The sequence below is a fragment of the Balaenoptera physalus genome (assembly GCF_965194825.1).
Source record: "Balaenoptera physalus genome assembly, chromosome: X".
NCBI lineage: Eukaryota > Metazoa > Chordata > Mammalia > Artiodactyla > Balaenopteridae > Balaenoptera > Balaenoptera physalus.
In genome coordinates, this window is record NC_138903.1 from 33,550,708 (window position 1) to 33,578,322 (window position 27,615).

A 27,615-nucleotide genomic window follows, 5' to 3' on the forward strand; every position below is an offset into this window, starting at 1 on the left:
TGAATCAGTTATACATATACATATGTTCCCATATCTCTTCCCTCTTGCATCTCCCTCCCTCCCACCCTCCCTATCCCACCCCTCTAGGTGGTCACAAAGCACTGAGCTGATCTCCCTGTGCTATGCGGCTGCTTCCCACTAGCTATCTATTTTACATTTGGTAGTGTATATATGTCCATGCCACTCTCTCACCCTGTCACATCTCACCCCTCCCCCTCCCAAAATCCTCAAGTCCATTCTCTAGTAGGTCTGTGTCTTTATTCCTGTCTTACCCCTAGGTTCTTCATGACCTATTTTCTTTTTTTTTTTTTCTTAGATTCCACATATATGCGTTAATATACGATATTTGTTTTTCTCTTTCTGACTTACTTCACTCTGTATGACAGACTCTAACTCCATCCACCTCATTACAAATACCTCCATTTCATTTCTTTTTATGGCTGAGTAATATTCCATTGTATATATGTGCCACATCTTCTTTATCCATTCATCCGATGATGGACACTTAGGTTGCTTCCATGTCCTGGCTATTGTAAATAGAGCTGCAATGAACATTTTGGTACATGACTCTTTTTGAATTATGGTTTTCTCAGGGTATATGCCCAGTAGTGGGATTGCTGGGTCGTATGGTAGTTCTATGTTTAGTTTTTTAAGGAACCTCCATACTGTTCTCCACAGTGGCTGTATCAATTTACATTCCCACCAACAGTGCAAGAGTGTTCCCTTTGCTCCACACCCTCTCCAGCATTTATTGTTTCTAGATTTTTTGATGATGGCCATTCTGACCGGTGTGAGATGATACCTCATTGTAGTTTTGATTTGCATTTCTCTAATGATTAATGATGTTGAGCATTCTTTCATGTGTCTGTTGGCAATCTGTATATCTTCTTTGGAGAAATGTCTGTTTAGGGCTTCTGCCCATTTTTGGATTGGGTTGATTGTTTTTTTTGTTATTGAGCTGCATGAGCTGCTTGTAAATCTTGGAGATTAATCCTTTGTCAGTTGCTTCATTTGCAAATATTTTCTCCCATTCTGAGGGTTGTCTTTTGGTCTTGTTTATGGTTTCCTTTGCTGTGCAAAAGCTTTGAAGTTTCATTAGGCCCCATTTGTTTATTTTTGTTTTTATATCCATTACTCTAGGAGGTGGATCAAAAAGATCTTGCTGTGATTTATGTCAAAGAGTGTTCTTCCTAGGTTTTCCTCTAAGAGTTTTATAGTGTTCAGTCTTACATTTAGGTCTGTAATCCATTTTGAGTTTATTTTTGTGTATGGTGTTAGGGAGTATTCTAATTTCATTCTTTTACATGTAGCTGTCCAGTTTTCCCAGCACCACTTATTGAAGAGACTGTCTTTTCTCCATTGTATATCTTTGCCTCCTTTGTCATAGATTAGTTGACCATAGGTGCATGGGTTTATCTCTGGGCTTTCTATCTTGTTCCATTGATCTATGTTTCTGTTTTTGTGCCAGTACCATATTGTCTTGATTACTGTAGCTTTGTAGTATAGTCTGAAGTCAGGGAGTCTGCTTCCTCCAGCTCCGTTTTTTTCCCTCAAGACTGCTTTGGCTATTCGGGGTCTTTTGTGTCTCCATACAAATTTTAAGATGATTTGTTCTAGCTCCGTAAAAAATGCCATTGGTAATTTGATAGGGATTGCATTGAATCTGTAGATTGCTTTGGGTAGTATAGTCATTTTCACAATGTTGATTCTTCCAATCCAAGAACATGGTGTATCTCTCCATCTGTTTGTATCATCTTTAATTTCTTTCATCAGTGCCTTATAGTTTTCTGCAGACAGGTCTTTTGTCTCCCTAGGTAGGTTTATTCCTAGGTATTTCATTCTTTTTGTTGCAATGGTAAATGGGAGTGTTTCCATAATTTCTCTTTCAGATTTTTCATCATTAGTGTATAGGAATGCAAGAGATTTCTGTGCATTAATTTTGTATCCTGCAACTTTACCAAATTCATTGATTAGCTCTAGCAGTTTTCTGGTGGCAGTTTTAGGATTCTCTATGTATAGTATCATGTCATCTGCAAACAGTGACGCTTTTACTTCTTCTTTTCCAATTTGTATTCCTTTTATTTCTTTTTATTCTGATTGCCTTGGCTAGGACTTCCAGAACTATGTTGAATAATAGTGGTGAGAGTGGACATCCTTGTCTCGTTCCTGATCTTAGAGGAAATGCTTTCAGTTTTTCACCACTGAGAATGATGCTTGCTGTGGGTTTGTCATATATGGCCTTTATTATGTTGAGGTAGGTTCCTTCTATGCCCACTTTCTGGAGAGTTTTTTACCATAAATGGGTGTTGAATTTTGTCAAAAGCTTTTTCTGCATCTACTGAGATGATCATATGGTTTTTATTCTTCAATTTGTTAATATGGTGTATCACATTGATTGATTTGCATATATTGAAGAATCCTTGCATCCCTGGGATAAATCCCACTTGATCATGCTGTATGATCCTTTTAATGTGTTGTTGGATTCTGTTTGCTAGTATTTTGTTGAGGATTTTTGCATCTATATTCATCAGTGATATTGGTCTGTAATTTTCTTTTTTTGTAGTGTCTTTGTCTGGTTTTGGTATCAGGGTGATGGTGGCCTCATAGAATGAGTTTGGGAGTGTTCCTTCCTCTGCAATTTTTTGGAAGAGTTTGAGAAGGATAGGTGTTAGCTCTTCTCTAAATGTTTGATAGAATTCACCTGTGAAGCCATCTGGTCCTGGACTTTTGTTTGTTGGAAGATTTTTAATCACAGTTTCAATTTTATTACTTGTGATTGGTCTGTTCATATTTTCTGTTTCTTCCTGGTTCAGTCTTGGAAGGTTATACCTTTCTAAGAATTTGTCCATTTCTTCCAGGTTGTCCATTTTATTGGCATAAAGTTGCTTGTAGTAGTCTCTTAGGATGCTTTGTATTTCTGCGGTGTCTGTTGTAACTTCTCCTTTTTCATTTCTGATTTTATTGATTTGAGTCCTCTCCCTCTTTTTCTTGATGAGTCTGGCTAATGGCTTATCAGTGTTGTTTATCTTCTCAAAGAACCAGCTTTTAGTTTTATTGATCCTTGCTATTGTTTTCTTTGTTTCTATTTCATTTATTTCCACTCTGATCTTTATGATTTCTTTCCTTCTGCTAACTTTGGGTTTTGTTTGTTCTTCTTTCTCTAGTTTCTGTAGATTTAAGGTTAGATTGTTTACTTGAGATTTTTCTTGTTTCTTGAGGTAGGCTTGTATAGCTATAAACTTCCCTCTTAGAACTGCTTTTGCTGCATCCCACAGGTTTTGGGTTGTCGTGTTTTCATTGTCATTTGTCTCTAGGTATTTTTTGATTTCCTCTTTGATTTCTTCAGTGACCTCATGGCTATTTAGTAACGTATTGTTTAGCCTCCATGTGTTTGTGTTTTTTACGTTTATTTCCCTGTAATTCATTTCTAATCTCATAACGTTATGGTCAGAAAAGATGCTTGGTATGATTTCAATTTTCTTAAATTTACTGAGGCTTGATTTGTGACCCAAGATGTGATCTATCCTGGAGAATGTTCCATGCGCACTTTAGAAGAACGTGTAATCTGCTGTTTTTGGATGGAATGTCCTATAAATATCAATTAAATCTATCTGGTCTATTGTGTCATTTAAAGCTTCTGTTTCCTTATTTATTTTCATTTTGGGTGATCTGTCCATTGTTGTAAGTGAGGCATTAAAGTCCCCCACTATGATTGTGTTACTGTCAATTTCCTCTTTTATAGCTGTTAGCAGTTGCCTTATGTATTGAGGTGCTCCTATGTTGGGTGCATATATATTTATAATTGTTATATCTTCTTCTTGGATTGATCCCTTGATCATTATGTAGTGTCCTTCCTTGTCTCTTGTAACATTCTTTAAAGTCTATTTTATCTGATATGAGTATAGCTACTCCAGCTTTCTTTTGATTTCCATTTGCATGGAATATCTTTTTCCATCCCCTCACTTTCAGTCTGTATGTGTCCCTAGGTCTGAAGTGGGTCTCTTGTAGACAGCATAGTTATGGGTCTTGTTTTTGTATCCATTCAGCAAGCCTGTGTCTTTTGGTTGGAGCATTTAATCCATTCACGTTTAAGGTAATTATCGATATGTATGTTCCTGTGACCATTTTCTTAATTGTTTTGGGTTTGTTTTTGTAGGTCCTTTTCTTCTCTTGTGTTTCCCACTTAGAGAAGTTCCTTTAGCATTTGTTGTAAAGCTGGTTTGGTGGTGCTGAATTCTCTTAGCTTTTGCTTGTCTGTAAAGCTTTTGATTTCTCCATAGAATCTAAATGAGATCCTTGCCGGGTAGAGTAATCTTGGTTGTAGATTCTTCCCTTTCATCACTTTAAGTGTATCATGCCACTCCCTTCTGGCTTGTAGAGTTTCTGCTGAGAAATCAGCTGTTAACCTTATGGGAGTTCCCTTGTATGTTATTTGTCATTTTTCCCTTGCTGCTTTCAATAATTTTTCTTTGTCTTTAATTTTTGCCACTTTGATTACTATGTGTCTCAGCGTGTTTCTCCTTCGGTTTGTCCTGTATGGGACTCTCTGTGCTTCCTGGACTTGGGTGGCTATTTCCTTTCCCATGTTATGGAAGTTTTCGACTATAATCTCTTCAAATATTTTCTCTGGTCCTTTCTCTCTCTCTTCTCCTTCTGGGACCCCTGTAATGTGAATGTTGTTGCTTTTAATGTTGTCCCAGAGGTCTCTTAGGCTGTCTTCATTTCTTTTCATTCTTTTTTCTTTAGTCTGTTCCACAGCAGTGAATTCCACCATTCTGTCTTCCAGGTCACTTATCCGTTCTTCTGCCTCAGTTATTCTGCTATTGATTCCTTCTAGTGTAGTTTTCATTTCAGTTATTGTATTGGTCATCTCTGTTTGTTCTTTAATTCTTCTAGGTCTTTGTTAATCATTTCTTGCATCTTCTCAATCTTTGCCTCCATTCTTATTCTGAGGTCCTGGATCATCTTCACTATCATTATTCTGAATTCTTTTTCTGGAAGGTTGCCTATCTCCACTTCATTTAGTTGTTTTTCTGAGGTTTTTTCTTGTTCCTTCATCTGGTATATAGCCCTCTGCCTTTTCATCTTGTCTGTCTTCCTGTGAATGTGGTTTTTGTTCCACAGGCTGCAGGATTGTAGTTTTCCTTGCTTCTGCTGTGTGCCCTCTGGTGGTTGAGGCTATCTAAGAGGCTTGATGGGAGGCTCTGGTGGTGGGGAGAGCTGACTGTTGCTGTGTGGGTCAGAGCTCCGTAAAACTTTAGTCCACTTGACTGTTGATGGGTGGGGCTGGGTTCCCTCCTTGTTGGTTGTTTTGCCTGAGGCAACCCAACACTGGAGCCTACCTGGGCTCTTTGGTGGGGCTAATGGCAGACTCTGGGAGGGCTCATGCCAAGGAGTACTTCCCAGAACCTCCGCTGCCAGTGTCTTTGTCCCCACGGTGAAACAGAGCCAGCCCCCGCCTCTGCAGATACCCTCCAACACTAGCAGGTAGGTCTGGTTCAGTCTCCCCCAGGGTCACTGCTCCTTCCCCCGGGTCCCGGTGGACACACTATTCCGTGTGCGCCCTCCAAGAGTGGGGTCTCTGTTTCCCCCAGTCCTGTCGAAGTCCTGCAATCAATTTCCACTAGGCTTCAAAGTCTGATTCTCTGAATTCCTCCTCCCGTTGCTGGACCCCCAGGTTGGGAAGCCTGACGTGGGGCTCAGAACCTTCACTCCAGTGGGTGGACTTCTGTGGTATAAGTGTTCTCCAGTCTGTGAGTCAGCCACCCAGCAGTTATGGGATTTGATTTTACTCTGATTGCGCCCCTCCTACCGTCTCACTGTGGCTTCTCCTCTGTCCTTGGACGTGGGGTATCCTCCTTGGTGAAGTCCAGTGTCTTCCTGTCAATGATTGTCCAGCAGCCAGTTGTGATTCTGGTGCTCTCGCAAGAGGGAGTGAGACCATGTCCTTCTACTCCGCCATCTTGGTTAATCCCCTGTCGTTGGCTTTTAAAGTCTGAATTGTCATCTGTGTTTATTGCATAATTGCCTAGTGTGAGTACTTTATCATTGCTGTCACTCATTGCAATCATCCAAACCATAAGTCAGTCTAGGTCTGCCACCTGTTTGGAGACCCAAGATAGAGTGAGATTGGGCTCTTACCATTCACCTTCTCCCTGCCACTCCAGGAGCTCTGTTGTACTCTCTTTCCTTGTGGTAGGTTGTATTATTTCCTCACAATTCTTTCTTCCCTCCCTGTCCTAATCATGACTTCACTGGTGGTGGTAAATACTTCCTTGCTCCCTGATTTTGAGTGTCCCAAGTCAATTTTTTTGGACAATGGTATGTGAGAAGACATAAGGTTTGCCAAATTGGACCAGAAGATGTAAATGTCCCTGCATGGTTGGGCTTGGCCTCTTACGTTTCTTGCATCCACCATTTGAAGAACATGTCCTGGGCACATTGCAGAATAATGGGACATGTAGAACAGACATGAATCCAGCCCAACTAAACTCAACCCATAGCCAAACCTAACAGGTACCAGCTGACTCCAGCAAAAGTCATTCTGTAGACCTGTGAATGAGATTTTGAGGTTGCTTGCTAGACAGCTTTACTGCAGCAAAATTGCCTAAGGCAGCTTCCCGAAATGCAAGTTTCATACCTAGTTATTTTACTAACAGCAGCCAGAATTTGGTTACTCTCAGTTATGCATACAGTGGCTATTAGCCATTGCAGATTGGTGCCTGGTAAAGTCAATTTTCATGTTCTAATTCACTTTACAAATGGTTTAATAAAAATTTGTCAAAGAGGAAAACTTTACCTTTATGTAGTTTCTAAGACTCAGTTACCATGAAAACCAGTAAGCTTCAAGGAGCAACATGACACTGTATTATACACACAAAGAAAAAAGTACCTCCTAGGTGCAAGTTATTTGGCTTTATTCCTTTATAGAGTATGTACAGTCTGTTTCTTTTATAAAGCGACTTGTGGTGGAGATGGTAGACAGGCCCATGAAAAGATGCTCAACATCGCTAATCATCAGGGAAATGCAAATCAAAACCACAATGAGCTATCACCTCACACCTGTCAGAATGGCTGTCATCAAAAAGCACAGAAATAACAAATGTTGGAGAGGGTGTGGAGAAAAGGGAACCCTCGTGCACTGCTGGTGGGAATGTAAATTAGTGCAACCACTATGGAAAACGGTATGGAAGTTCCTCAAAAAACTAAAAATGGAGCTACCATATGACCTAGCAATTCCACTTATGAGTACACATAGGAAAGAAACAAAAACACTACTTCGAAAAGATACATGCACCCCAATGTTCATAGCAACATTATTTACTTTAACCAAGATATGGAAGCAACCCAAGTGCCCATCAACAGATGAGTGGATAAAGAAGATGTAATATATATATATATATATACACACACATATATATGTATGTGTATATACAATGGAATACTACTCAGCCATAAAAAGAATGAAATTTTGCCATTTGCAACAACATGGATGGACTTGGAGGGCATTATGCTAAGTGAAATAAGTCAGACAGAGAAAGACAAATACTGTATGATATCACTTATATGTGGAATCTAAAAAATACAGCAAACTAGTGAACATAACAAAAAAAGAAACAGACTACGCATATAGAGAACAAATTAGTGGTTACCAATGGGGAGAGAGCAGGGAGGAGGGGCAATATAGGGGTAGGGGATTAAGAGGCACAACCTATTATATATAAAATAAGCTACAGGGATATATTGTAAAACACAGGGAATATAGCCAATATTCTATAACAACAATAAATGGAGCATAACCTTTAAAAACTGTGGATCACTACATTGTACACCTGCAACTTAGGTAATATTGTACATCAACTATATTTCAATTAAAACAGGAAAAAAAAGTAGCATGTGGTAGGCAGAATAATGGCCCCCCAAAGATATTTACACCCTAATCCCTGGAATTTGTGAATATATTACTTTACATGACAAAAGAGAATTTGTCTGTGTGATTAAATTAAGAGCTTTGAAATGGGGAGATTGTCATGAATTACGTGGGTGGGCAAAATCTATTCACATGGGTTCGTAAAAGAGGAGAGATTTTCCCAGTTAATAGTCAGAGGAAGATGTGACTATGGAAGAATAGTGATAGAGATGGGCATTGCTGACTTTGAAGACTGAGGAAGACGGATACAAGCCAAGGAATGTTGGAAGCCTCTAGAAGCTGGAAAAGACAAAGAAACAGATTTTACCCTGGAGCTTCCGGAAGGAATTAAGTCCTGAATGCACCTTAATTTTAGCCTAGTGAGACCTGTGTTAGACTTCTGACCTACAGAACTATAAGAGAAATGTATGTTGGTTTTTTTGGTTTTTTCCCATGGAACGTGTTCCTTGATTTGATTTGATTTGATTTACAATGTTGTGTTAGTTTCAGGTGTACAGCAAAGTGAATCAGCTGCACATATATCCTTTTTTTTTAAAGATTCTTCTCCTGTATAGGTCATTACAGAGTATTGAATAGAGTTCCCTGTGCTATACAGTAGACCCTTATTAGTTATCTGTTCTATATATAGTAGTGTGTATACTTCAATTACAGTCTCTCAATTTATCCCTCCCTGCTGGTAACCATAGGTTTGTTTTCTACATCTGTGACTCTGTTTCTCTTTTGTAAATAAGTTATTTGTACCATTTTTTTTTAGATTCCACATATAAGCGATATATGATATTTCTGACTTACTTCACTCAGTATGACAGTCTCTAGGTCCATCCATGTTGCTGCAAATGGCATTATTTCATTCTTTTTTATGGCTGAGTAATATTCCATTGTACATATGTACCACATCTTCTTTATTCATTCCTCTGTCAATGGCCATTTAGCTTTCTTCCATGTCTTGGCTATTGTAAATAATGCTACAGTCAACATTGGGATGCATGTATCTTTTCAAATTATGGTTTTCTCTGGACGTATGCCCAGAGTGGGATTGCTGGATCATATGGTAGTTCTCTATTTAGTTTTTTAAGGAACCTCCATACTGTTCTCCATAATGGTTGTACCAATTTACATTCCCACCAACAGTGTAGGAAGGTTCCCTTTTCTCCATACCCTCTTCAGCATTTATTGTTTGTACACTTTTTGATGATGGCCATTCTGACAGGTGTGAGGTGATACCTCCTTGTAGTTTTGATTTGCGTTTCTCTAATAATTAGAGATGTTGAGCATGTGCTTTTTGGCCATCTGTATGTTTCTTTGAAGAAATGTCTATTTAGGTCTTCTGCCCATTTCTCGATTAGGTTGTTTGTTTTTTTTGATATTGAGCTGTATGGGCTGTTGGTAAATTTTGGAGATTAATCCCATGTCGCTTGTTTCATTTGCAAATATTTTGTCCCTATCTGTGAGTTGTCTTTTCGTTTTGTTTATGGCCTATTATGTTACCCTTGATTTCAATACTCTGCTTCTGACTTATAGATGACATTTCTGTATATGGAGGTGGTTTTCCATCCTTTTTCAATGGGAAAGATCAATAGCTCATTGTCAAGGTAAAGAAGAGATTTGGATTGCCTTTACTTGTTGGACTAAAACTAGTTTTAGGGAAAGGTGTTTGACCCCTTTCTCCCAACCTAGTTTTCCTTGGTCAATTCAACTAATAACCATTACTATTTCTATATGCTTATTTCCAATGAGAGTGTACTTTTGTGAGGGCTGCACAGTATTTTATTCCCTCCTCCCCTCTCAACAGTTTGGAACACATAATAGGTCTCAAATAATTGCTTAGTAGATTAACTACTAGTTACTTGGATTAACTAAACCAACACCTCAAATGTGGCCCACAATTGCCCACTGCCATTTTTTTCTATTATTATTATTTTTTAATTGAAGTACAGTTGATTTACAATGTTGTGTTAATGACAGGTATTCCAAATTACAGGTAAGAATTTTTTTTTCTATTCATGCTGGAGTCAAGGGAATAAATAAATCAGCTCTTTGTTTCCCTCTTGAGCCAAAAACCAGTTGAGACGTAAGACACAAGAATCAAATAGATAAGAGAGAAAAATATCAGCTTTGTCACTCTAAGATTGAATTGTACAATGAAACGGAACATATGGCCATAATGAGTCCCCCAGAACCTCCCTTCCTGACAGCATGTCTGAGAATGCAGCCTCCCACTTGCAGGGGGAAATCATTCCTGGGGAACTTACCACAGGGAGTTTGTGAGAGAGGGTGACTCTTTGGGGTGGCGGGAGAGAGAGAGAGACAGACAGACAGACGGACAGAGAAGGGGTAAGTCTATAGAGCCACACTGTATTCGTTGGGTCTTGTGAGAGGCAGACTCTGAGACACAGGAGTGCAAAAATTTTATTGAGAGGTAAAGTTTTGAAAGATAAAAGAAGGAGAAAGCACAATTGGGCAGGAGAGCCTGGGATCTCAATGCACATTTGACAAAACGTCTGCCAAGCCATTGGGGGGCTCCACAGCAAGCACTGTCTATTAAAGGGGTACCACCTTGGGCTGAAATGCCAGGCCTTGGCACTCCTGCTATGTTCAGTCATTGGTTGCGGCTGCCCAAGAAGAAGAACATGGCTTTCAAAATCTGGAGGCTGTCAACTAACTTCACTTGTTGCAACTCACTGTCAAGTTCTTTCTTGAAGGGGGATCTGAGTGGCACCCCTCCAGGGCTGCCACACAGACCTACTGTGTTCCTTTTCCTACTGTCTCTGATTAGAAGAGTTACTCTTTCATCCCTGAAGAGGAATGGACAAGGGAGCAGAGAGAAGCTAGCTGTGTTGCTCCCATGTGTTTCTTTCTCAAGGAATGAAGTGGAAACACAGAAAGAAATACCAGTTAAGGAAAGGTCCTTTACACAAACGTGAGACATAAGAAAGAATTCCCTCTGCTTCTTGCAACCAATACCATATAATCCCACTTGCCTTCTCAAAACGTCCTGTTAACTGGAGAACTTTTTATGTTGCCGAGCTAGAGATCTGGAGGGGACTCTGCGTAGGAAGACGGAAGAGCAAATAAGTAGGGGTGAGGAGGACAAGGATGGAGCCAATGACGCTGGGCATTGTATGGAGGAAGGACAGAGAGAAAATCACTGTATCAAAGAAGGCTAAGAAGGGATTTGGGAGAAGATAAATGTCAGAGATATTAAAGTTGACTACTTTGGGTAGCATGATATAAACTCCTTCTTGAGCTCCACTGTGGAATCTTGAGAAAGTCTACATTGCCCTCAGATGCTCTTGTGAGAGCGGATTCTTCACACGATCCTCGGTGAGGTATTGACACGTGTGCCTGGAGGAATATACCATGCAACAGAACTTAGTAGCTGAGACACGGTCTACCTTAGGTCCGCGTGATGCCAAAACCTATGCTCTCAGCTGCTCAGCTTACACTGCTGTTGGTTGGCTTCCAAGGAGGGTGGCAGTGGTTCACAAAGTCAGTGGAACAGCTTAAAAATTATTTTGCCCTGAATATGCCAGAATTGTGGAGTTCCTTCTTTAATGGGCGTGTGTTCCAAAACCCGGGCTGTGGAGCCAGAGAGTAGAGACACACTCTTCGTTTTCCGTAGTTGCTCCAGAGTAACTCTGCCTGGTTAGTCAACCCCCAAGGGTTCACGTGACCTGACAAAGAAGATAGCCGTGATCCTCCCTATCGTTGCGTTCAGCCGTTACCGTGGAGTTTATCCTGGGTCCCCCCTGGGGTAGGTTACAGGTGATCAGAAGCAGTCCCTCTGGGGGGAACTACAAGCCCAAACAGCCAGACCAAAAGAAAGAAAATGCAGTCTCTGGTGGAGAGCAACGGAGAGAAGCTAAAAGCACAGATGCTGGATATATAAAATGAATACCCTCCCATCACCGCCATTATTGTTAGTACTCATAACAAATCAATTTTAGGAGTCAGAAAAGGTCTGTTTCTATCTCTTCCTTTTCCCCTAGGCTGCAGTGATTATTGCTCACCCTACTTCTGTCCAAACCCCGCTGCTTCTGATTCTCTCAGGTCTTCATCCCCTGGCCTCATTGCCCACTTCTCTTCTTCCGCTGCTGGTGCGCTTTCTCCTCTTCCATAGGCCAGCCTTTGGTCTCCTCTCACAATAAACATGGCAGCACAGAGCACGTAGTGCACTGAACTGCCACAGACAGAGGCCAAACAAGAATGGGACGAGTATTGACCTCACCTCTGGTTAGCAAGCCCCATGTTTCCTTTTTACTTTATATATATATATATATACTTTTATTTGAAGTATAGTTGATTTACAGTGTTGTGTTAATTTCTGCTCTACAGCAAAGTGATTCAGCTATATATATATATATATATATATATATATATATATATATATATATATTCTGTTTTTTTACATTCTTTTCCATTATGGTTTATCATAGGATATTGAATATAGTTCTCTGTGCTATACAGTAGGACCTTGTTGTTTATCCATCCTATATATAAAAGCTTACATCTGCTAACCCCAGCCTCCCACTCCATCCCTTCCCCACCCCCTCCCCCTTGGCAACCACCAGTCTGTTTTCTACATCTGGGATTCTGTTTCTGTTTCATAGATAGGTTCATTTGTGTCCTACTTTAGATTCCACATATAAGTGATATCATATGGTATTTGTCTTTCTCTTCCTGACTTACTTCACTTAGTACGATAATCTCTAGTTGCATCCATGTTGCTGAAAATAGCATTATTTTATTCTTTTTTATGGCTGAGTAGTATTCTATTGTATATATGTACCACCTCTTCTTTATCCATTCATCTGCCAATGGACATTTAGGTTGTTTCCATGTCTTGGCTATTGTGAATAGTGTTGCTATGAACATAGGGGTGCATGTATCTTTTTAAATTATAGTTTTGGATATATATGCCCAGGAGTGGGATTGCTGGATCATGTGGTAATTCTATTTTTAGTTTTCTGAGGAACCTCCATACTGTTCTCCATAGTGGCTGCACCACCTTACATTCCCACCAACGGTGTAAGAGGGTTCCCTTTTCTCCACACCCTCTTCAGCATTTGTTGTTTGTAGACTTTTTAATGATGGCCATTCTGACCGGTGTGAGGTGGTACCTCATTGTAGTTTTGATTTGCATTTCTCTAATAATTAGTGATGTTGAGCATCTTTTCATGAGGCTGTTGGCCATCTGTATGTCTTCTTTGGAGAAATGTCTACTTAGGTCTTCTGCCCATTTTTGGATTGGGTTGTTTGTTTTGTTGTTGTTGAGTTGTATGAAGCTCCATGTTTCCTTAATTCTCAAAAAGGAAACCATGAAACAAAATATAAGCCAACAAAAGTAAGCTATCATCATGACAATTCTAACGTGTTCCATGTTAGGATTACATGAAGTATGGTTGCCTCATGAGGAGTATTTCAGAAAAGAGGTTAGCTGTTTAAAATATGTATTAGTACCCATCCAACACCATGGAGAGGAAGGTTGGTTGGTTTCTACAGGACCAGTTCCACTTATTCAGAAAAATTCCTATAGTAGAAAATTTACTCATTAATTCATATTACCTTATTATGAATATCACTTGGGAGAAAAAAGGTGTAGCAGATGCTGTTGATGCCCCACTCATATCCCCTTGACATTTCCCATGTCCATCCATGCTGCCCAACTTCCAGCTGCCAGCACCTGCAACTCTTTGCCTGAATCCTCTCTCTGGATACTGGAGCCCTCTCTGCCCTCTGCCCTCCCAGAAGCAACCCTCAACCAATGACTGATGGAGTTACTGGATAAATATCCCCACTCCCTTGCCTCATGAGTAGAATAAATCTGAGGCATGTTTTATCAGGAAGTTGCCCTTAGTGATCCTTCTCATCTATGCAAATTTTACTGGCTTCCTTCCCTTCCCTGCTTTACTTTTCTACTTGTTACTGGTATTTCCAGGGATTATCTGCCAAGTAAATACTTGGCATTTAAACCATTTTCTCAGGGTCACTTCTGGAAGAACAAAAACCAAGAAAATTTGCCTGACCCACTGCTTACTAAGCAACCTTTTGATTTGTAGTATAGTTACATTAATGGCTAATTTTTGGTAGGACGTTCTTGGGAGGTAATCTGTCCTGGTTATATGTGAGTCTTATCTGGCTGATTAGTGACTCTTGGAAATACTGTTGGTGTAAGTCAGTCTTCTAGAACAGGGATTGGCAAACTACAACCTGTGTGTCAAATCTGACCAGCCAGCTGCTTTTATAAATAAAGTTTTATTGGGACTGCAGCGACACCCATTCATTTACATATTCTTTGTGGCTTTCACACTACAGTGACAGAGTTGAATAGCTGTGACTAAGACCATAGGTGTGTAAATTCTAAAATATTTACGCCTTACAGAAAAAGCCTGCTGATCCCTCATGTAGAACTGTTCTCATTTGGGTTCACTGAGGAAAAGAAAGCCATGTATTTGTGAATACGAGGGTTAGAACTTGGACCAGTGGCATCTCACCAAACGGCAGCAGCTCAGCCTGAAATCCAGACTGATCACCACCCACTCAGTTTGTCCCCGTGTTTGGTTATAGCATGTCCAGAATCATGTCTTGAGAATTCTAGAGTAAAAATGAGCAGGAGGGCATGGGCTAGAAAGGAATATTGAGAAAGTGTCCTTTATTTTATTTTACTTTTTTTTTTTTGGACATAGATAAAACCATTTTTATTTTATGTATTTTTTCACATCTTTATTGGAGTATAATTGCTTTTCAGTGTTGTGTTAGTTTCTGCTGAACAACAAAGTGAATCAGCTATATGTATACATATATCCCCATATCCCCTCCTTCTTGAGCCTCCCTCCCACCCTCCCTATCCCACCCCTCTAGGTCGTCGCAAAGCATCGAGCTGATCTCCCTGTGCTATGCAGCTGCTTCCCACTAGCCATCCATTTTACATTTGGTAGTGTATATATGTCCGTGCTACTCTCTCACTTCGTCCCAGCTTCCCCTTCCTCCGCTGTGTCCTCAAGTCCATTCTCTACGTCTGCATCTTTATTCCTGCCCTGCCGCTAGGTTCATCAGTACCGTTGTTTTAGATTCCATATATACGCTTTAGCATATGGTATTTGTTTTTCTCTTTCTGACTTACTTCACTCTGTATGACAGACTCTAGGTGCATCCACCTCACTACAAATAACTCAATTTCGTTCCTTTTTATGAATGAGTAATATTCCATTGTATATATGTGCCACATCTTCTTTATCCATTCATCTGTCGCTGGACACTTAGGTTGCTTCCATGTCCTGGCTATTGTAAACAGTGCTGCAGTGAACATTGTGGTCCATGTCTCTTTTTGAATTATGGTTTTCTCAGGGTATATGCCCAGTAGTGGCATTGCTGGGTCATACGGTAGTTCTATTTTTAATTTTTTAAGGAACCTCCATACTGTTCTCCAAAGTGGCTGTATCAATTTACATTCCCACCAACAGTGCAGGAGGGTTCCCCTTTCTCCACACCCTCTCCAGCATTTATTGTTTCTTAGATTTTTTGCTGATGGCCATTCTGACTGGTGTGAGGTGATACCTCATTGTGGTTTTGATTTGCATTTCTCTAATGATTAGTGATGTTGAGCATCTTTTCATGTGTTTGTTGACAATCTCTATGCCTTCTTTGGAGAAATGTCTATTTAGGTCTTCTACCCATTTTTGGATTGGGTTGTTTGTTTTTTTTGATATTGAGCTGCTTGTGTATTTTGGAGATTAATCTTTTGTCAGTTGCTTCATTTGCAAATATAGAAAGTGTCTTTTAAAATGAGGTTCATCCACACACTTGAAAATTTCTCTCCAAAAGATGTTCTTTCTTGATTGGCCTGGTGCTTGCTTATCATCCCATTGTGCTATACCCTCTTGGATCTTACAGGCTCAGCATTAATTATTAATCAATTTGAAACTGGTTAATGGAGGTCCTCTGTATGTGATCCTACGCTGTGGATGCCATGATTCTAGCTAGCTTGAGCTCCTTCTGCATAGAGACACTTTCTATTCTTTCTTGTCAACCGTCTAACCCCCAACAATTGATAAAACCGTATTCTATATATAATAAATACTCAGTAAACTTTGTCTCATATCCATCACACACAGACTCCTACCCTTGAGCCAACATGGTAATAAAACTGGAATCATATGCCAAATATGAAGTAATTGTGCATAACAGGTGAGTGATAAGGAATATAGGTTTGAAATATGCGAACACAGTGGGTGAAATCCTTCATCCTGGCCATCCAGGCTTATTTTCCGACATTCGAATGGAACAAATTGCTAAGTCACAAAATTTTACACCTGAGCCCTTCCTGAGTAGGTAATAATGAAACTAGAAAAGAAAGAATAAATCTGACCCCTTTAGGAAATTAACCAGATTGCATAAACTCTATGTCTTGTTATGAAATCCTTTTGGCCAGAGACTACTTACTAAAAACTTGTTTTTGCTCTATCATCCACAATCTAGTAGGGGGATAAAATAGGTAAGCCAATAACGACATTTAGACATTGGAAAGAATAGCCTACCACTACATTTATTGTCTCGACTCTCTCACTTCTATTCATTTTTTAATCCACTGTGATCTGGCCTTTATTTTCAGTTAGGTTCAGCTTACCATTCTTTTTTTAAAGTTCCTATTACATGTATGCTAGTACTTAAGAAGAGGGGGAAAAAACCCACATATTCCCTGCCCTCAAGGATTCTATAGCCTATTAAGGAATGTGTATAATGTGCATGTGTATAAAAAAATTGTCATACAGAGTGGTAAGTGCGATTGAAAGAAATGAAGTAGGAGTTGTATTGCCTCTGTTTAAGGGTGGATTTTAGGTTGAGTTTTCTGGAAACAGAGCCTGAGACAGGCGTTTATTGAAGGACTATACTCAGGGGAAAACTGTACACAAGTAAGGGAAGCCGAATAGGGCAGGAGAAGGAATCAAGCAAGGATGTGATCTTAGGCAAAATCTAACCTTGGCTTGACACAAGACAGATTCTGGAGCACAAGTCTCACTGCAGAGACAGGGCAAAGGGTTCAGGCTCTTGTGCCTCTATCATTGGCCGTCCCAGTTAGCCAAGGGCACTCCTGAGAACATCACAGATGTAAGCTGTCAGCTGCAGCACTCACAAGCAGCTGGGGGTTTGGCTGTCCTGGCTGGTCCAATTGATCTGGGCAGAGCACCAATAGCATCTACAAAAAGAGGGTTAGAATAAACTAGATGATATATTTATCACTTTGGGCAGCCCAACATCTGAGCACCCTTCCTGTTTGGGGAAAAATGTCAAGACAGGAAACACTCCCATTTACCATTGCAACAAAAAGAATAAAATACCTAGGAATAAACCTACCTAGAGGAGGTAAAAGACCTGTACTCAGAAAACTATAAGACACTGATGAAAGAAATCAAAGGTGACACAAACAGATGGAGAGATATACCATGTTCTTGGATCGGAAGAATCAATATTGTGAAAATGACTGTACTACCCAAAGCAATCTACAGATTCAGTGCAATCCCTATCAAATTTCCAGTGGCTTTTTTTTACAGAACTAGAACAAAAAATCTTAAAATTTGTATGGAGACACAAAAGACCCCGAAGAGCCAAAGCAGTCTTGAGGGAAAAAAACAGAGCTGGAGGAATCAGACTCCCTGATTTCAGACTATACTACAAAGCTACAGTAATCAAGACAGTATGGTACTGGCACAAAAACAGAAACATAGATCAATGGAACAGGATAGAAAGCCCAGAGATAAGCCCATGCACCTATGGTCAACTAACCTGTGACAAAGGAGGCAAGAATATAAAATGGAGAAAAGACAGCCTCTTCAAAAAATGGTGCTGGGAAAACTGGACAGCTACATGTAAAAGAATGAGATTAGAACACTCCCTAACACCATACACAAAAATAAACTCAAAATGGATTAAAGACCTAAATGTAAGGCCAGACACTCTAAAACTCCTAGAGGAAAACATAGGCAGAACACTCTATGACATAAATCACAGCGAGATCCTTTTTGACCCACCTCCTAGAGAAATGGAAATAAAAACAAAAGTAAACAAATGGGACCTAATGAAACTTCAAAGCTTTTGCACAGCAAAGGAAACATAAACAAGAGGAAAAGACAACCCTCAGAATGGGAGCAAATATTTGCAAATGAAGCAACTGACAAAGGATTAACCTGCAAAATTTACAAGCAGCTCATGCAGCTCAATATCAAAAAAACAAACAACCCAATCCAAAAATGGACAGAGGACCTAAATAGACATTTCTCCAAAGAAGATATACAGATTGCCAACAAACACATAAAAGAATGCTCAACATCACAGAAACGAAGACCCAACACAGCCAAAAATAAATAAATAAATAAATAAATTTTTTAAAAAACCAAACAATTCTTTAAAAAAAAAAGAATGCTCAACATCACTAATCATTAGAGAAATGCAAATCAAAACTACAATGAGGTATCACCTCACACCAGTCAGAATGGGCATCATTAAAAATCTACAAACAATAAATGCTGGAGAGGGTGTGGAGAAAAGGGAACCCTCTTGCACTGTTGGTGGGAATGTAAATTGATACAGCCACTATGGAGAGCTGTATGGAGGTTCCTTAAAAAACTAAAAATAGAACTACCATATGACCCAGCAATCCCAGTACTGGGCATATACCCTGAGAAAACCATAATTCAAAAAGAGTCATGGACCACAATGTTCACTGCAGCTCTATTTACAATAGCCAGGACGTGGAAGCAACCTAAGTGTCCCATCGACAGATGAATGGATAAAGAAGATGTGGCACATATATACAATGGAATATTACTCATTCATAAAAAGGAACGAAATTGAGTTATTTGTAGTGAGGTGGTTGGGCCTAGAGTCTGTCATACAGAGTGAAGTAAGTCAGAAGGAGAAAAACAAATACCGTATGCTAACGCATATATATGGAATCTAAAAAAAAGAAAATGGTTCTGAGGAACCTAGGGGCAGGACAGGAATAAAGATGCAGATGTAGAGAATGGACTTGAGGACACGGGGAGCGGGAAGGGTAAGCTGGGACTAAGTGAGAGAGTGGCATGGACATATATACACTACCAAATGTAAAACCGATAGCTAGTGGGAAGCAACCGCATAGCACAGTGAGATCACCTTGGTGCTTTGTGACCACCTAGAGGGGTGGGATGGGGAGGGTGGGAGGGAGGGAGACTCATGAGGGAAGAGATATGGGGATATATGTATATGTATAACTGATTCACTTTGTTATAAAGCAGAAACTAAGACACCGTTGTAAAGCAATTATACTCCAATAAAGATTTAAAAAAAAAGAGGGAGGGGATATGGGGATGTATGTATACGTATAGCTGATTCACTTTGTTATGCAGCAGCAACTAACACAACAATGTAAAGCAATTGTACTCCAATAAAGATGTTAAAAAAAAGCAAAGAAAGACAGATGGAAGACAAGGCTCCACTCCACATGATGTTTCCCATTTTCTGAGCAAAGTTCTACGGCCTTCCTCGTCGGCTACCAGACATCCTTCTAAAAATGCCTTTTCTGTTGTGATTAGCCAGGGTCCAATTTTGTGGTTTGCCACCAAGAACCCTGATAAGTACAGAGATTATGGACATTGTTAGATCATAGATGATTAGAGCCTGAAAAAGATGGGGGTGTCAGGTAAGAGGAGAGCTAATGGAGAGGAAGGGATGTTCAGACTGAGTAAGGCCAGAAGTCTAGGGTCGACTCTGAAATGTTTTAGTTGTGAGACTACCAGAAGGTGTGGCAAATCTAGGGGGAGTTTAGTGAAGGGGCAATGAGTTCATCTGGGGACTTGTGGAATCTGAGTTTTCTGGCGACATCCAGAAGGAGATGTCTCACAGATGGCTGTGCAAATGTCGTAGTCAAGGGAAGCGTCTGGGAGTGGGGGGAGAGAGAGAGAGAGAGAGTAAGATTGGCCCATGGATGTGGCGGAATTGGAGGGGAAATATATATTGAACAAGGGTTGAAGAGGCCAACAGCAGAATGCAGGAGGATGGTTAGCTTTATGTAGTTCTCTGTAGATAAACCTTAGGTAAACCGCGAAAGGACAAGGAAGGTAAGAAAAGAAGGACACTATTAACAACTACAGAATGATCAAGCAGGGCAAGTGCTGAAAAGAGACTAATGGTAATGTGAATTAGTAAGCCAGTGATTACTTTTGAGAGAGGAGTTTTGGTAGAGTTCCTTAAAGGGAAAAAACTCTCCCTCCTCCTGTGTCACGTAAATCCACTGCCTCTCCCCTGTCTCCTCTGGGTCTTCTTTCATTAACTGTATCCCAGTGCACTCCTGAATTTGTAACCTTTCCCACTCTATTGGCTCCTCTGCAGGAAATGAACATAGCTAAAATACCCTTTCCACTCTTCTCCACTTGTAGAACTCCAGTTCTTCTTTGAAGACTCAGTGTTACCTCCACAGCGGACGTTGCCCTACGACCCAGGTAAGATTTAGACCCCGTTCCTCTCCTGCACTCACACGGCACCTTGTAAGCCTCCTCTTTTACATCTTACTCAGATAGATTGGTGCTATCTCTCTGTGTGTCCATCTTTTCCACCACGCTTGTGAGCAGGAACTGTGCCCTAGTCATATTATATTCCTAGTGCCAAGCACAGCGCAGAAAACTTCTAAGAATCCAGGATAATTTGTTGAAAGAATTTGGCTAAACATTCTTGGCTATTTTAATTGGGCTATTTGGCTAAAAATTTCAAAAGCTGCATGAATGCTCCCTCCTAGAATGTTTTATTTTAGGTGTATTTCTTGAATTATGGTTATAAAAAATATTTTAAGGTGGAACTTTTACTTCTCCATCAACTTTATAGAAGAATTAAACTTTGGGGAGAAAAAAAACCCATGCCCAGGGAATTAGCGCAGAGAAAAAAAAAGAGAATAAATCTCCTCGTTGCGTGTGGCATAGTTAATATCAGATATAACATGTTGTAAAGCAAAAGTAATGTTACCAAAAAATAAACGTTAAAATACAGATTAAAGGGAAGGAGTCTATTCCTCCTCAGGCAAGGCAGTCGCTTTGCATATTAATGAAACTTAAATGCCTCACAGTAAGAAAAAGGATTGGAATAGATTGCAGTAATTTAAAAATGAGTACACTTTAAACAGCTTCTGTGATGAATGTGTGATTATGGAGAATCACAATGGCTAGTCCCACTCTGATGCTCCCAGAAGAGAGATGACCGCTGGCCCTGAATTAACAAAGCCACGTGTGGAGCCGAGGAAACTGAAGACACAAAGGAAGTTGACAGGTTGACTTGCTGAAATACGCAAAGATGTCAGTCTGGAAGGTGACAACTACAATTCTGGGGAGTGTGAGGGTTAGGGATGTGTATAAAATATTATAAACATCCAAGCCATTCTAGAATATTCATTGAAAGTGACAGAAAAATGGAAGGCAACAGGAAAAGACAAAGAGCTGCGTAAAGACAGGTGAAAAGTTTCAAATATTTGACGGCTTGAGATGACTTCAGGGCTTGTGGCAAATTACTGTAAAACATGGCTTGGCAAAGATTTCCTGTAACGTTTTAGGCTTTGCAGGCCACACGGTCGACTGACTCTGCAGTCGTAGCGAGTATGCAGACACAGACAACAGGAAATTGATCGGGTGCGGCAGTGTTCCAGTAAAACTTTGTTTATCAAAACCCTTGGGGGCCAGATTTGGCTTGCAGACTGTGGTTTGCCAGCCCGTACTCTAAAAACACCAGTTTGTGACAAAACAGCACATTGCGCAAAAGCTAGTACGTAAATATGTGTGTGTGATCAATAATTGTTGGTTCAATCATTGTTGTTCGGGTTTTTATTGTGCTTGGTATGTTTTTATTGTGCTTGGTCCGGTACTTCCATGAGGGTATGGCTGAGTGAGTTGGTTAAATCGAGGCAGCAGTGTTATTTTCCAGCGTCCCAGGCGATTCCAAGGTGCAGCCACGTTTAACAAATAGGATGCTGAAGAATGCTACGCAAAATTCAATGTGCATATTATTCATCACCTAGGGTCTTGTTAAAATGCAGCTTCTGATTCAGTAGGTCTGAGGTAGAGCTTGGGATTTTGCATTTCTAACAAACTGTCGATGACACTGACCTGCCGGTCCAGGGACCACATTTTGAATAGCAAGGTGCTTGCACTGGCTTTCAATGCCTGGGATGTCTAGGTCCTGCCCCTGAGACTGATGTAATTGGTCTGGGAGGTGGCCTGGGCATTGAGAGCTCTAAAAACTCCCAGGTGGCTCTAAGGTGCAGCAAAGCTTGAGAACCTCTGTGCTAAATCAAGTGCGTGGTGACATAAATTTTTGTTATTATGTTATCAGTAGCCCTGTTGCCCATTCTCCCCTTCCAATCCACGCATTCCTCTCCTTTTCAGGTCCAAACATCCAGAAGGTGGGTGGGATCAGGATGAGCTTTTCATCCGTTCAGTCTTTCCCACCTCTGAGGAGTGGACTGTAGTTCAGGATGGAAAGAGGAGGGAGGCTCAGGCAACCTGGGTTGGGGAAGAATAAGCAAAAAAATTGTCCTAGGGGCCGATTTAAAGGGGAGGCTGATTGAGACAAATGGGGAATTACCACAGAGGGCTGTCACAGCAGAACTCACCTCCAGGCTTGGGCCTGAGTTTGGGGCACTGAAAACAGCAATCTACCCTCCTGAAGCCTGGCAGCAACTGGCAGCCAAGCAGCTAGGAAGGATTTCTCCTTCGTGATATGCAGAGTGACACAGTTGGTCGAAATGCAAGAGAGACCCCTAGTGGCAAAGTATAAATGTGAAATCCTTTCATCAACAAATCATAAACACCACAGATGAACTTAGAAGTAAGTGAATGATAATGATGGTAATGATGATAAATGATGGCTTACAAATAATATATGTACTATATGTGCCAGGCACTGTTGTAAGTATTTAGAAAATATTAACTCATTTAATCTCAGCAACCCAATGGGGTTGATGCTTTTTAAAAAATTTAGTTGATTTACAATATGTTTCTGGTGTACAGCAGAGTGATTCAGTTATACATATATATTCTTTTTCATATTCTTTTTTCTTATTGTTTATTACAAGATATGGAGTATAGTTCCCTGTGCTATACAGTAGGACGTTGTTATTTACCTGTTTTGCATACAGTAGCTTGTATCTGCTAATCCCAAACTCCTAATTTATACCACCTCCCCCCTTCACCTTTGGTAACCGTAAGTTTGTTTTCTATGTCTGTGAGTCTGTTTTTGTTTTGTAAATAAGTTCATTTGTATCATATTTTAGGTTCCACATATAAGTGATATCATATGACATTTGTCTTCCTCTGTGTGACTTAACTTCACTTAGTATGATAATCTCTAGGTCCATCCGTGTTGCTGCAAATGGCATTATTTCATTCTTTTTTATGGCTGAGTAATAGTCCATTGTATATATATACCACATCTTCTTTATCCACTCATCTGTCGATGGCCACTTAGGTTGCTTCCATGTCTTGGCTGTTGTAAATAGTGCTGCTATGAACACTGGGGTGCACGTATCTTTACGAATTATAGTTTTGTACAGATATATGCCCAGGAGTGGGATTGCTGGATCATGCTGTAGCTCTATTTTTCGTTTTTTAAGAAACCTCCAGACTGTTCTCCACAGTGGCTGCATCAATTTACATTCCCACCAACAGTGCGGGAGGGTTCCCTTTTCTCCACACCCTCTCCAGCCTTTGTTGTTTGTAGATTTTCTGATGATGCCCGTTCTAACTGGTGGGAGGTGATACCTCATTGTAGTTTTGATTTGCATTTCTCTAAGAATTAGTGATGTTGAGCATCTTTTCATGTGCTTCTTGGCCATCTGTATGTCTTCTTTGGAGAAATGTCTTCTGCCCATTTTTTGATAGGGTTGTTTGTTCTTTTTGTTATTGACTTGTATGAGCTGTTTGTATATTTTGAATATTAAGCCCTTGTCAGTCGCATCATTTGCAAATATTTTCTCCAATGGGGTTGACGCTTTTATTATCCCTGTTTTACATATGAGGAAACTGAGGCGCAGAGAAGTGAAATAACATGCCCAAGTTCCCCCAATTTAGCAAGTGGCTAAACTGGGATTTGAATCCAGCCAAGCTGTGGTGAAGGATCCAAGACACCAAACTGTTTCTCCAAAACAGGAGAGTAAGAAGGATCTTCAGACAATTTATAGTTATAAACACTCACAAACAGCTGCTCAGCCTGTGCTTCCTCATATCTAGAGGAGAACAGTTTATATATATATATATATATATATATATATATATATGTGTGTGTGTGTGTATATGTATGTATGTATGTATTGAGACTGTATCAGAGAGAGAGCAGGGACCTCAAAGCAGACAGAGAAAGCGGAAAAAACAAGTTTGACTAAAAAGAGTAAAGGGGGAAATACCATTCAACACCATTTTTCTGGAAATTAAACTCAAAGGACCATAATCCTCATTTTTAACAAAGTATTGAAGCACAGTTATGGGGAAATGTAGAAAGAAATGACTCCTTAGCTAAACTTGTTCATATTTCAGTAAATGTTGAAAGCAATCTAGTAACTCTAAAATGACTCAAGCTACTCGTGTGTCTTTGAATATAGGATACAAAGTCTGAAAATTTCTAACTCTGACCTTTGTAAACTGTACACGACACAGAAGAAACAATATGTTTTGAGTATTTTTTCTCAGACCTAGACAACCTTAGGGTTTACATGGGAACAGATTTCATCTGCTCAAATAGAGAATGGACTGAGAGAGGGGAAGAGTTTTAAAAGGGGAACAGAAAAAAAAAAACAAACATAGAAAAGCAGGTCTGTCGTTTCCTTGGGAAATCCTTTTACTGGGAAATAATTGTCTTTCTACCTATAGTCAAGAAGACAAGGTAATAGGCTAATGCCTCTCCACATCTAGAAAGGAGAAACCAGAGACCACACTGAGATTAAGAACAGGCTGATCTTGAGATAAACTCTGAGCAGACACAGGTGGCCACAGTCTGGAATGAGGCAGTGGTCCAAGTGGGACCAGCAGCTCTCTAGGTGTTCCAGTGTCTCATCCCATCCTCTGAGTGTTGGCTGCTCTGGGTTTGGGGCCGCCTGTGCCATAATCTCTCTGCTTCCTTTCTGGTGAGCTTATCTACTCCATGACCTCAACCCATCTATGTATATATAGGCTAATATGTCCCATATGTATTTGTCCAAACCTGACATGCCCCCTGAGCTCCAGGTTCATTTTTCTGGCTACCTGCATGACAGTTCCACTTGGGTATCTAATAGGCATCTCAGATTTTACATGACATGCCTTCCCAGCTCCTCGAGTCCCCCTGCAAATACCCCCAGATTAATAAATAGCACGACCATCAGCCAGGGTGTTCAAATCCAAGCTTGAGCCTAGATGATTTTCGTCATTTCCCATTCCTCACCTCTGGTCCATAAAGCAGCTCCTGTAGACTCCTCCAGTTCATCTGAAATTTGCCTGCATCTCTTCATTTCCTCTACCAACACCGCCGTTCAAGCCACCATTGTCTCTGTGGGCCTGCTACAGTTATCTCTTAACTGGTCTTTCAGCTTCAACTCTCCTCATCCTCTACATTCTTCAAAGCGGCCAGAGTCAGAGTAACTTGGCTTAACATTCAGAGAGCTTTATTCTACTTGATATTCAATATCACAAATTGACCTTCAGCCTGGACCTTATATTTTTCACTCCTTCTATTGAGGTAATTTGGGGTTTGGGGTACCATGTTACCTTAATGGAAGAAAGAGTACTGTAAAACAACCTACATTTGCATGTGTTGTAAGGGCAATATGCATGTCCAGCATGGTGACTAGGGAGTCACCCCTATGTTTGTGTGCAGGCCAGCCTGAGGCTCGCTCAGTGACCATTATCACTATCGCTCAGGGTGAGCTTGTCAAAGAGGGACCCTGCCAAGCTGGCTTCTGGGGTCTCCATCTTGCTTCCCAGAATCAACAAACACTAACATTTACATATTTTAGTGAACTCAAAGTTTTCAGGTAAAGTTTAAGGACCCTTTATTTTTATCCCTGTCCCATCCCATTCCCTTCATTCTTCCTCCAGAAGCAACACTACTGTGATTTTTATACCATGTTTTTATACTCCTGCTATTCGCAGGCACCCGCATTCAGCAGGGCCTCACCTCACCACCCCCCATATACCCACATTGTTTATAAGGGGAAGATGGATTTTGCACTTTCCAGGGCCCCATGGAACGCCTTCTCCCTCCCTCTGTGGAGATCCTGACCTGCATGTGGGTGGGGCATGGGTGGGGGGAGAGCCTCCTGGATACCTGTTTTAAAAAGTGAGAGATTTGCCCACATGAATCAGCCAGAGACCTTTATTTATTTATGAACCAATAACTTTATTGGAAGAAACAGAAAAACTGGAAGAAAAAAACTTAAGTGATAAAATAAAGTCCAGGAAAAGAGAGTCCTGCACTTGTTGCAAAAAAAACAAACAAAAAAACTTAAGTGAACTTTTTCTGCAAGGGCACTATTGCCGTCTGCATGGCAGGCACGGTGACCAGGGCTCTGGTCACCCCGTGGCTCTGGGGAAGTCCAGGCTCAGTTCTTCTTGTCGCTGTCGCCCAGGGTGAGCTTGTCAAAGAGGTACCCTGCCAGGTCGGCGTCCGGGGCCCCCATCATGCTCAGGGTGGTGACATGACCCTCCAGCTCTCTGATGAACGCCACCTGCTGGCCGAGGTAGTGAGTTGCCAGGAAGAGACGCAGGTGGGGGTCGCTCTTGTCGGTGGCCAGCTGGTGCAGGTTGAGCAGGCTCCGGTTCACGAGCTTCTCCAGGCACAAGGTGTACCACATGGCCTTGAGGCCGCTCTTCCACTCGTCACTGACTGGCTTCCTGATGTCTTGGAAGTGGAGGCGGCCCCCGCGCTGGTTCTGCAGGCGCATCAGGCCCTGGGCCCGCTCGCTGTGCTCGTGGGAGCGGCGCAGGAAGAACCCGGTGAAGTGCTTCAAGGCGACGTCGTCGCGGTCGAGGTAAAAGGCCACGGCCAGGCACACGAAGGAGGCGTGGAGCTCCAGGGTGAAATGGCTGTTGACGGCGGCCTCGCAGTCGGGCTGGTAGTTCTGGCGCACCTGCGAGGGCGGCGCGGGCAGCATGGCGGGCGGCGCGGGCGGCGCGGGCAGCACGGCGGGCGGCGCGGGCAGCATGGCGGGCCTGAAGGCCAAGGTGAAGGCGGTGTGGAAGCGGGCCCTGCGGGACTGCAGGCGGCGGTGGCCTCAGAGTATCCCCAGGGTGGGCGATGAGGGTGGCCGCAGCCGCTGGGCTCCGAGCCGGGTGGCAGATGGCTGGATGCCGGCTCTGGGATGGACCCGAAATGGGGTCCGTTATGGGAGTTAGGCGGTGGGCTTCCGGTTCTGTTACCGGAAGAGGTCGCGTGGGGTGGGCGGGGCACGAACGCTGCACCCACGTTCCATCAAAGCCTGGGTGAGGCAGGGTGACTTTGACCTGAGCACCTGGTATCTATTAAGTTTTTAACTTTGCAGAAATCTTTCGGTTTCCAAGGACTTTCTCTTGTTCTCTAATTGCTCCCTCTTATAGCACCCTGTTCTCATTTTATAAACCCATTGTCTTCCTTAAAATTCTGAGAATATGAATTTGTAATTTTTGGTAATGTTCTCTTCCGTTTCCTGTGTTATAGTTGTT

General features: G+C 41.3%; 1 protein-coding gene and 1 pseudogene across 2 annotated transcripts in view; one reads left to right on the forward strand and one right to left on the reverse strand.

Annotated features, from left to right (window-relative positions):
- PRRG1 (proline rich and Gla domain 1) overlaps window positions 1-27,615 on the forward strand; it is a 371,943-nt gene that overhangs the window by 92,518 nt on the left and 251,810 nt on the right. The window lies entirely within an intron of this gene.
- LOC309651901 (ferritin heavy chain pseudogene) lies at window positions 24,245-27,068 on the reverse strand (annotated as a pseudogene). Its single transcript has one exon. The product of its transcript is annotated as a ferritin heavy chain pseudogene (transcript).